We start from the raw sequence: 12,077 nt of genomic DNA on the forward strand, positions 1-12,077 counted from the left end.
TACTTTAAATTAAACTATTAACCCGATGGTGGAACTCACTGGCATAAACTATCATTAAGCTAAGAATGTATTAAACATGAGATAAGCTTTTCTAAAGAAAGCAGTTCTCCAAGATACAGCAGAGAAAATAGGAAAAAAAAAAAAAAGAAATGGCAAAAAATATTTTAGCTCCATTGGTTCAGGATTTAAACTAGTAACTGATACAGTTAGGAGAAACTCTTCTAATGATTACAATCTTTCCTAATTTTCCAGCTCTTTTTTTTTAATAGATTCAGAGACTAGTTGGTAACATCATTCTCTTAGAGATCTATTCTAATCAATAGTAATCAAAATGGTTTGGATAGCTGTAGTGATGTGTTCCCATGGAACATGCCTTATTAGAGTTGATGAAAAAATAGAATTTCTGCTTATCATAAATCCTCATGTTTTGACAGCTTTTTTAATCTTGAAATGAAATGAAAGGTCAAAATAACCAAATCCTATGAAAACACAAATTTTCACAGTAATTTAATTGAACAATTAAATTGAACTGTTTTGTTTTGAAGTAGTGCTAACCTCTCCATTAGCTTGAATCCCCTGCTTTTTGGAAGTTTCCTTCCATTAAAGCTGTGACACATCAGCCACAACAACATAGGGCTTCACTGCACCTTCTGTTGCAGTTAATGAAGTCTACCTTGGAAATACATTCAATTTTTCACATAAGAAGGGGAAGGATCTTACTGTCTATTTATTTATGTATCCATTCATTTAGTGGACCTTGTCTTATCCAATATTTGTAAGAGTTAAAGAAGACCTATAGAATAATGGGTCCAACATCAAAATGGATGGCATTGGGTGGGTTCCTACAGGAACACTCTTCCTGTCCACCCCTTATATTTCCTTTATTACAACTTACCCCTACTTTTACTAAAACTAAACTTGAACTTTTGTTGTAGAAAAGGTAAATCCAACAAACCATGTTGGTTGTGCAATCATTTAAGGTTTAGGCTTCTTTAGTTATTTTTCTTTAAAGGTTTATGCAAGGAGGGTCTTCCTGAATCCGCAAAGTAGAAACATACGAAGCAAGACATAATTAATAATTGCCTTAAAAGCAAACTTAAGGATACAAAATTAGTGTAATCATGGATTGCATATAAGCATTTTATGAATCTGCGATGCTGCTGTATAACATCACAATAACACAAGAAAAAAACATTTTTTAACAAAGCTAAGCATAAATATTTGAATAATATGTAATCACCAAGGGGCAAACAGACACTTGTGGGGTAGTTATACAAGCCGGGGAAAGGAAAACATGTTCAGGTCATAAAATCTGCAAGTAAGAACAAAGGATGTAGAATAGCAGCAAAGATGTCTGGTGAAACCAGACCAAGTCCTGTTCCTAAAAATTAAGGGAAAATGTTGGATCCAGATAAGGTACCTTTTTCTATTTGGGTAGGGAGTGAGGAGAATAAAACACCAAAAAGTAACAAGGAAAGAATAGGAAGAACAAGCCACTCAGTCTGCTTCTGGCTTCCCCTGTCAATAAACTCTTGAGCCTGATCATCTCAGTCCCAGTGGCTGTGGCTATGACTATCAAGGAGCACAGTACTAATTGTAAGGCATCAGGTACATATTCCAAGAGTAGTGAGTTGTTTAAGTGCCTGGGCTTCAATGGCAAATGAAATGACCACTGTCACAGCTGCCTAAAGATTTGAAATATCACTACCCAGAAAAAAAAGCGCATAGCGAGGCAATAGAATTTAAAAGTACAGTGGAAAGCAATAACATGATTAATATTTTAAGTCTTTTGACCAGTATTACTATATCACATTTATAAATTCTTTTTAAGCTTTTTCATGCTATAGTATTTAAAGATGTTAAGTGTCATTATGCCCAGTTTATTGATAGATGAGACATGCTGCAATAAAATAACTCATCTAGGGTTTCCACTTGGCCATAGGTTAGTCTTCAAATAAAATATATGGTTTCTAATACACAATCCCCTGTTCAATCATTTGGGCCATAAAATTGAAAATACTACAGTGGTCATTATTGTGACCTCTGATCCCTTTCTGTGTTATTAGTCATTTAAAAATAGTCTAGTAATAAGAACAGCGTAGGAAGAGAAGAGCCATTGACCCAGAAGGTTATAAGCTACTCTCAGCAAAGACTATCTCTTGTCTGGATATTTATATGCTAGTTATCTGTAAAAGTTTCTGGAAAATATCACATTCTGTCACACTTGCAAGATATTATAGGGTTGGGAATCATCAGCTGACAATCCCAGCTAGAGATACGAAGTTGAACAATTTATTCTAAGTATGTTCAAGAACTTACACATCTATATGGAAACTGACTCTCAGGAGCAAATGACAAGTGAGAGCTTTAAATGTGCCCAGAATGAATTTCTATTTCATTACTCAGGTATTCTACTGGCCTAAATTATTCTGTAACTGCATTTGATCATGCAGCTCCCAGACCTAGGTTCATTTATGCTAAGGTTAGTACAGCTACAACTTAAATTGCTTAACAGTTGGTAGCATCAAAAGTCATTCTCTTTCCTTTATTAAATATTTCTATTTTAAGTAGTTGAAACTTGATAGGGAGAAAAGCAAAATCAGAAGTCCAGATGGATGGAATACCCTTAATTATTCCCCAGAATTACCACACAAGACCCTGAATGGGACTCAGAGCAAACCCCAGAGCTCTTAGTGTGGGGGAAAGAGAAATTTACCTCTCCAGTTAATCCGGGAGAGATAGGATTGGTGCTTCTGCTGCCATTGGGGGGATGGAAAGTCATCCCTAATGAAGGATGATTGCTTGATGAAAAGCAGGCGATTGCTGTTGTTGACTGAAATTACCTTATCCTCTGAAGTTGCGGTACCTCTCCCACAGCTCCTCCCTCAGGGGCAATAACAACAGACCTGTCTTTTTATTATGCCAAAAAACCTGAAAAGTGTACCATAAATGCATTATTCACATCAGCAATCTGCTGCTTTAGGAAATTATCAACTTTGCCTGTGGCTAAAACCAACAGTTCTGTCCCGGAACTGCTCAGCTCCTTAAGCTCCTGTGGAAGAGTCATTTACGGAAATGGCTTAAAAGTGTCTGCAGAAAGCCTAGCTGAGGGGCATGCACTGCCCTGGAGTAGCTCCATGGCTACTGAAGTAACTTTTACGATAAACTATGTGTGAGCTTTGTTATGTTAATCATGTCAATCCCGTAGCAGTTTTTTTTAAAAAAAACACACAACAAACCAAAACCAAAACCAAACCAAACAAAAAAACCCATACTTATCTCTTTTCAACATTTAAAGAGTGTTAATGGAAAATAACTTTATGACAATTCTGCTCATAATCAGGTGCAACATCAGGTCTAAGAATTTGACATATTAGGGACAGATTTAGACTCAGATGAGTCTAATTTACCCCCTTTGGAATGCAACAAAAAGACATGTGGGGCAAAAGGATGCGTGTCAAAGACTGACGCGGAATCATCAATATTGTTTGAGACAGTCAGCTCTGCAGAAAGGTTTCAAAATACCTAAAAAGGTCTTTAACCTATCACCCAAATCAGTAGTTTTGGGTAAGACAAAGGTGTCAGGATCTGACTTGCAGTTAGCTGAAAATCATTGTGAAGATCGCTGTGAAGACATAGACTTACACATTAGTCCTTGCTACAGGACTGGATTCCACAGAACACTTACCCATTCATGTTTCCACTCACTCAACAATGATACCAAACATTGTTTTATGTTGCATATAAACATTTTATAACACTGTGATGTTGCTATATAACACATAGAACACAGCACAAAACAAAACTCATCTTTATACTGTGATGAAGTCACCAAGTGTTAATGGGGGTATTCTTCTCACCAAACTTCTCAATACCATTTCCCTGGAGAAACTGGCTGCACATGGCTTGGATGGGTGTACCCTTTGCTGGGTAAAAATCTGTCTGGAAGGCTGGACTCAAAGAGCGGTGGTCAATGGAGTTAAATCCAGTTGGCGGCTGGTCACAAGCGGTGTTCCTCAGGGCTCGGTATTGGGGTTGGTTCTCTTTAATATCTTTATCAATGATCTGGATGAGCGGATTGAGTGCACCCTCAGTAAGTTTGCAGATGACACCAAGTTGGGTGGGAATGTTAACCTGCCTGAGGGTAGATAGGTTCTGCAGAGGGATCTGGACAGGATGGATCGATGGGCTGAGGCCTATTGTATGAGTTTCAACTAGGACAAGTGCCAGATCCTGCCTTGGGTTACAACAACCCCATGCAGAGCTACAGGCTTGGGGAAGAGTGGCTGGAAATCTGCCTGATGGAAAGGGACCTGGGGCTGTTGGTCCACAGCCAGATGAATATGAGCCCTGTACTCAGCACTAGTGAGGTCACACCTCAAATGCTGTGTCTAGTTTTGGGCCCCTCACTACAAGACAGACATTGAGGTGACGGAGCGAGTCCAGAGAAGAGCAATGAAGCTGGTGGGGCTTCTACAGCATAAGTCTTATGAGGAGAGGTTGAGGGAGGTGGGAGTGTTCAGCCTGGAGAAAAGGAGGCTGAGGGGAGACCTTATCTCTCTCTACAACTGCCTGAAAGGAGGTCGTAGCAAGGGGGAGGTCGGTCTTTTCTCCCAAGTAACAAGTGACAGGACAAGAGGAAACAGCTTCAAGTTGTGCCAGGGGAGGTTTAGATTGGATATTAGGAAAAATTTTTTCACTGAAAGAGTTATCAAACATTGGAACAAGCTGCCCAGGGAAGTGGTGGAATTGACATGCCTAGAAGTACTTAAAAGATGGGTAGACACGGTGTTTCGGGACATGGTTTAGTGGTGTTTTTGGCAGTGTTAGTTGATGTTGAACTTGATGATCTTAAAGGTCATCCAGCATTGACAATTCTATGATTCTAAGTTTAGATATTGAATATGTAGCCTTTCCCTTGTACATAAATGCATCTTGTATCAAAGTCATATATATATATAAGTAAGCGTGTCTAAAAATATAGAATTTATATTTTACATGTGTCTTCTGAAGGATACATTCACCTGTTTTAGAGTCTTTCATGGGATGAGATAATCATTCTCTTAAACTGTCTATTTCTTGCTGATGACTGTAAAGCCAAACCACGGTGGCCAACTCAGGTTTACTTGCTTAATTTTTAAATGTATAAATAGCATCAAAGAGTCTCACAGGTAGTTGCTTGCTTGTTCTCCTTAATCTCCCTGAAAGTTTCTTGACTTTCTAAACATTGAGGGGAAAGGGAATGGTAACTGTGCCTTCTTGTGTTTATGGAGACCATCAGACATACAAACTAACAACTGCAGCTAAAAATGTGTTTCCATATGTTACTGTAAGTGTCTGAATAGTCTAAATGTGATTTTAAATTTGAGTAGCCAACAAGAAATACCTTTCAAGAAAGATTCAATGTTTTGTTGCCAACTACCTAAGGTGTAACTATTGTTCACCCCCTTTTATGGCAGATTCAAAACATAACTCTTCTGTGCATCTCTTAAAGGTTTAAATTACAATGTTAGTGAAGATGAGTTGCCTCCTTATTCCTAGGAAGGCTAAGTTTGTGCCTAAAAAGTGTAAGAGAAACTGTTTTGCCCTATAGGACTTGGAAAGCTGGGTTGCTTATCGCTGTAAAGTTTTGAGCAGTTAAGGTAGTTTAAATCTAAAGGGACTTGATGTGCATCAAGTATACTAAATGGTATTAGCTTGAAGGCACCATAAAAAACAGAATGAAAAATGGTCTGCATGAATTTGTAAATATGACAAATTTAAATTTTAATAACTTTAATTCTTGTTTCTTCTGAGGCTTTACTGTCTGTCCTTTCTTGATGGGTGTTATAGGCTTGCTAAATTTGATATTTCCAGTTTCAGCCATTTGGAGTTAGTCAAGCGCAGTAATCCCAAATGGAACATATGGAAACATCATTGTCTTTTTTCTTACACACATAACTCAGAACTGGCTGAACTGATTCAACTCAAACTTTTCAGACAAAGAAACGCCATTGGCCTGAGATCAAGCCTAGGACATGCAAGACTATATAGCACATGTTGGAAAAGCTGTGCACATATTATACTATAAAATAAATATGTGAGACTTAACTGCATTGATTGTATTGCTGAATCACAAATTCATGGATGCTACAGTGTTTTCATACAGCTGTACATAGGATTAGTCAATATCAAACTAATTCAAGCTATTGGCATATTTGAAGGAATATAGATATAGATACAACCATGACTAACAAGACATTGAAGAAGAAAGGAATTTGCTTGAAAACAAACGTTGGACATTTGAATATAATTTTACCAAGAGCTGGAGTTCAGAGAAGAAGGAGACTCAGACATCAAAAGCGTTTAATATACGTGTTGTTCAAAAAAAAAAAAAAATTTGAAGAACATACTGATTGTATTTAGCTCTTTGATTTTACAGAACTGTGTTATAAGTAGAGTTATTCACAACATTAAAAGGAGACACAGATGTGGACATTTAATTAGGAAAGAAGCAGAGTGCTTACAGAACATAACAATTCAGGGATGTAAAAATGATTTAAAATAAAGGACAGGAGAAAAAAAGAAAATATGACATTAAAGAAAATAGAAGAAAGCATACTGAAAAACCACTCAGGTTTCAGGATTGGTAACGAGTAGACAGCAGTAAAGGAATCTGTTTTGTGAATGACATCAGTCCTTGAACTGAGGACAACTGCTCCTCATGGAGTGTTATAAACATGCCACCAGACTTCAGGAGCTCATAAAGTCCCAAGTATAAATATAACCACAAAGGGAGATTTGTTTTGTTTTGTTTTGAGATGGAAATGATCAAGAATATTTTTATGGATTCACTAATAAGGGAAAAAACACTTCTAACACTAAAGAGAGCTGTGATTCAGCATGGAAATCCTTGGGACCATGCAGTCCAATCATCTGCAGGTGCTATTGTTGTTATGGGTGAGACCAGAAGCAGCAATATCTTCTGTTCAATTTACTAACTTCAATGTGGCAGATTATCTCCTTCAGTATTAAATCATGAACAGGGAAAGTGGATTTCTGCTTGATCCCTAAATTTGTTTGTGAGTCTGCTTTGGTGAAATTGTCAGTATGATTCATTTCTGATACTATTTCTAAATCTCCCATAAAGTTACGTGTGTCATACATGTATGTGAATGTGAATCAAGAGTTTATTTCATCGTGTGTCTAACTTGTGGGTTTTACATAAGAGAACGAGTAAGATATAATCACTAAGGAGCTTAATGAGGGAACCAGCTGTGAGAGATCATTACTGTAGTGACCTGCAGCATGAGGTTAGAGAGAGAGAGCAAGACAAAGAACTTTCATCCTATTTAACTGCAGTTATAGCAGAAAGAACCAGTTTATATATTTGCCACCTTTTTACAGCATCTGTCTGGTCTGAAGAAATAATGAGGTGTGCAAAAGATACTGAGGGGGTTTTGGGCTGTAATTTGGTTGGTGTTTTGTTGTTTTTTTAAATGGTAGAAATCTGAAGAAAGGCTATGAAGACTGGTTCAGTCCTTGGTCACTCGTAATGCACAAATAAGAACATCTAACAGGAGTTCAATGTTCATTTTTTGGTGAAAACACCACTCAAATGATGCTGGGATCTTTCGGACTGGGTTTATAAAAACAAATGAAATGGTGGTATTGTTAAAAGTCATCACACAACATTATCCAAAAAGGTGAAGAGGAGTGTGCTATGTTCTTCAGAGATTTCGTAAAATAGCACCTGCAAAATCTGGGAATTAGAGCGTCAAAACCTGCCTATAAGCCAGTCATATTTTACTTCTCTTCCACTTCTAAATTTTGCTAGATAGACTTTACAGCTTGTTGTTTTTATAGAACAGTTCATTTTTAGTCATCTTGCAACTTTTTATAATTTGTACCTGTAAAGGTCACTCACATAACATATTCTGTTTTCTCTGAGGCTAGCAATGAGTTGTCATTTCTCAGGTGTTTCCACTTGGAAAACACAGAAAAATTTTCTAAACATGATAGGTCTAAATCCATTCACGTTTCTACATAGTTCCTCAAAATTCCACATACTGCCAGGTTTGGGGAGATAACCCAGGAAATATTTTCAAAACCAAACATTACACTAGCTGCTATTGTCTCAGTTAAAAAAAAAAAAAAAACAAAACAAAGTAGCTTACCTAGATAAGGGAAAAACTACCCACAATTGTTTATCAACTCTCTGTTTATTACTTATTAATTTCTTAGAGAGGTATTTCCTGTGAGACCATTGTTCAGTCAGGGTTCAAACCATACAGTTAATATATTCAGTGCACTTAGAGATGCAAATAATTGTATTTGTTTAACAAAGGCTCCATGGAAAATGTAAACGCCTACAAATATACTGGTGTGCATGCTTTCTAAATTTCTAACCTTACCCTCTCTGCAGAAAAAATCCTGGTTATAGGGTTCAGTTTGCTTTTGAGATTAAAACTTTAGGTGTTGAATGAGGTGACTTCCTGAAGTAATTTTATCTCCTACTAAAAGAATTCAAAGGAGGCTTCTGTCTGCCCTACTCAGTTATCTGAAGTTATGCAGACAGTCAGTATTTCTGGAAGACACTGACCATTTCAGAGACACTGAGCACCCTCCACCCCTCAAAGAGGGAGGTTGTGCCAAAATGCAAAACTCATTATAGGAAATTATTATGTTTGTTCTATACAGGACATCAATTGAAACTTTCACATACAAAGAATGGTGAGAACATCAGAAAAAAAGAACTTTTCCTAAGTAAAATCTGTATTTGATTAAACCTGTGAAGGAAATACACTTTCCATCTTCCAAAGATTTTCAAGAGGAAAAAAAACACAAAAATATGTAGATAATCTGATATTCACCTCTTTATCCCTAAAAGCTTTTAAGTTTTTCCTGAAGTAGGTGAGCAAATAAGCCCATTGAAAATAAAACAATGCCAAATCACTCATTTCAGAAATTAATCACCTAAGTTCAATTTCTATTGTCTCTCTCTGACTAATTAATACATACATAGTGTAGCAGGTCAAAAGGCAGAATTAAGCTATTGTCAAGTGGAGTTTCTTCAGTCAGCTGAGGAACAGAGCTTGCTTTCAATGAAGAAGAAACAACTTCCAAACGGTGATCATGATGACGCAGAGGCATTTTTGACACATGAGGTTGGTGTCACAATCATTTGCATATTGGATACTGTTGATTATATTCAAGTATATGTTGAAAATCCAAAGGCTGTTCTTGCTAATGGCCGTGGAGATGCATGACTAGAAATCAACTCAGGCTTCAAGAATGACGGTTAATTTTTTTGTTAGTTACTGCTGCAGACACAAAAATGGTTTGGACTTTGGATGTGGGAGTGAATTAAGTATATTGTGATTTACATTCATGTATGAAAGGGCATCTTTTTTCCTTTTAATGGATTCAGAAGAGCAATTGACCTGCATCGCATTAATGTGTTAGGTGTGAAATGTTTGCAAGCTAAGAGTTTGACATCAGGTACCTTAGAACATTAGCAAAAATCAGGTTTCTCTCCCAGCTGGTTGAAAAAATCAAACAAGACTGATTCTGATGGTATAGAAGAGATGCTCATACATTTTTAACATAATGCATAGAAAATGTGTAAATGATAGATAGAGTTTGTAAATGGCTATGTAAATAGACAGTGAAATTGTTAAAAATATCAATTTTAAGGATCTTAGGGGTTCTCCTTTAAGGAAAAGAGGAATTATTTTCCTGTGAAATGATCTGATTTTATTTTTCCTTGTTTCTCCTAAGCCACAAGGAAAACAAAACAAAAATTTAGGCTGTGGTTGTTAGAAATGCAAATGAAATAACACTGAGAGAAAAACACAAACTTAAAGTTTTTGGGGTTTACTGTTCAAGTGTATAGTATTTCTTACAACAACTCTTAAATAATCATTTAAAAATTCACACTCAGTGAAGGAAAAGATATTGAACTGTCCTATCTTCATCTATGCACAGTTAGCTGGATATAAACTGTTAATACCACATTAACCCAAACTATTCACAGGTGGAGGATCCTGAATTATATGCTAGGGAAAGAGGCAATTTATTGCCACAATCCACGACCATGCTTCTTGTTTTGCTTTTCTTTACATATATTTTTCCTTTTTGTTGTATGACATAAAATATAAACTAAAGTGCATTAACATGTAGACATACCAAGTAGCTTTGAAAACCTACGTCTAAGAAATAGTTCCCTGTGACAGCAAGAAATTACTCTCCAGACTCTTCCATATATTCTCCCAAATGTTTCACTTTGACTAACTTTACATTTCATGTTTTCTAAAAGCAAAAATGCTTTGTACAATGCTTTGTACTCTTGACCCATTCTGTAGCCTGCCCTGGAGGTATCCAGGGAACCCTTTTCTCTCTTGTAATGCCATTTTCTCTAAGCTAACTGAAGGAAAATCAGACTATATGGCAATGGCTCTCTTTTCCTATGACTAACATTTTAGGAAAGGCTGTTCTTATTCATATGTTTTCTTAGCCTTATTTATTTATTTATTTAAGCACATATGCAAAATTTACTTTATACTACATTATCCAGCCTGGCTTCTCTTATACAACTAGAACAATGCCAGTGCTCATGGAGGGAGCAAGAGGGGGGAGGAGAAGGGAATGCTGAAGGAACAGGGGGCTGGAAGGAAGAAAAGGGTCCTGCTGCTTGGTAGGCAGCCCTGCTGGGAAATCTCAAATCAAATTCTTTTGAAAGGAAGTGTTATTAAAAGTAACTTTAATCCCTCCAGCCAAACGGCTCATAAAAGCATACAATTAAGTCAAACAAATGACAAGAGCACTCTCTCTCCTACCTGTTTCCCCCTTCAGAGAGTAATTACTGCAGGATAGTCTTGTCTCCTTTTGTGCAAATAGCAGTGGAGTGCTTGAACGAGGTGCCAATTTCCCCCTCCCCAGCCCAACCCCTCTTGTTCACCGCTACCAACGGTAGCCTGGCTAACATATACAGCCAAGAACAAAGGGCTGAATTTAAATTTTTCCTCTTTGTGCAAGGTTAATTGAAAATCAAAAAGTCACTTTTCGAATGTCATATTAGAACTGTTAGTGCATCAATTTTCTTCAGTTTTCTGTCACTGCAGGAGAGCAGAAGATGCAGAGGCATGAATTTGGATGGGAGTTAATGAGGGAAGAAAGAGAGAGAAAGATAAAAAGAGAGAGAGAAAGAGAGAGAAAGATAAAAAGAGAGAGAGAAAGAGAGAAAGAGAGGGAAGGAGGGAGGGAGAGAGGAAGGGAGGAAGGAAGGACAGAAAGAAGGAAGAGTTCTTTCTGTGTTTTTGTTTGTTTGTTTATTTGTTTGTTTAATTTCAGCCATAGTTGACTTCAAATGAAGGTTGTTTTCAGAAGTGTCCTGGTGTTTCCTTTTTTTCTGGCATTTTCTTATTTGAGACCAGAGGTATGCAGAAATCTGTCCTGGTGTACTTTTAAGGTGGCAAAGGAAGAAAATATCAATATTTAGCATTCATCACTTACTGTCCATAGCTGTTTCCTGCTAAAATTGGCAGGCAGATGAGTATGATGAATCTGGGTCTCTACATGACTTCAGAAATTATGCTGAATGATAACTTCATTTTCTTTCTCTGGAAAATGGCTCAAACCTTGGTGCTTTTTTCTATTTTGATGATAAACTCTTCAGGTCTGGGATAGTCACTCATTAGACATTTGCAAGGTGAATTCACCTGGAGCCACCATCTCTATTGGAGGTTATATGTGCTGCTGACATAGAAACAGTTAATTATAAGGCAACAGAGAAATGTGCCATAGTGAAATTCATCTTTGTGAAGAGTGTGCACCCCAACTTACACATTCAATATAAACATTTCAAAACAGTTCTACACCATCTTGAAAGTTGTGAATGTCACTGTGGTAGGGGAGATCACTTTCAGTCCCAACGTTAGGATTGGATTTAAATGGCTTTCTATTCTTTATATGGGATTAAAAATAAATAATTTGTGGCAACATTAGAATAAATATGATGGTACTTGATACTTGATATGTGATCATCATACTACATGCTACACAGCATGCTACACATGTGTCTTTGTGAACTTAAGTTT

This window comes from Rissa tridactyla, chromosome Z (genome assembly GCF_028500815.1).
Source record: "Rissa tridactyla isolate bRisTri1 chromosome Z, bRisTri1.patW.cur.20221130, whole genome shotgun sequence".
Lineage (NCBI taxonomy): Eukaryota > Metazoa > Chordata > Aves > Charadriiformes > Laridae > Rissa > Rissa tridactyla.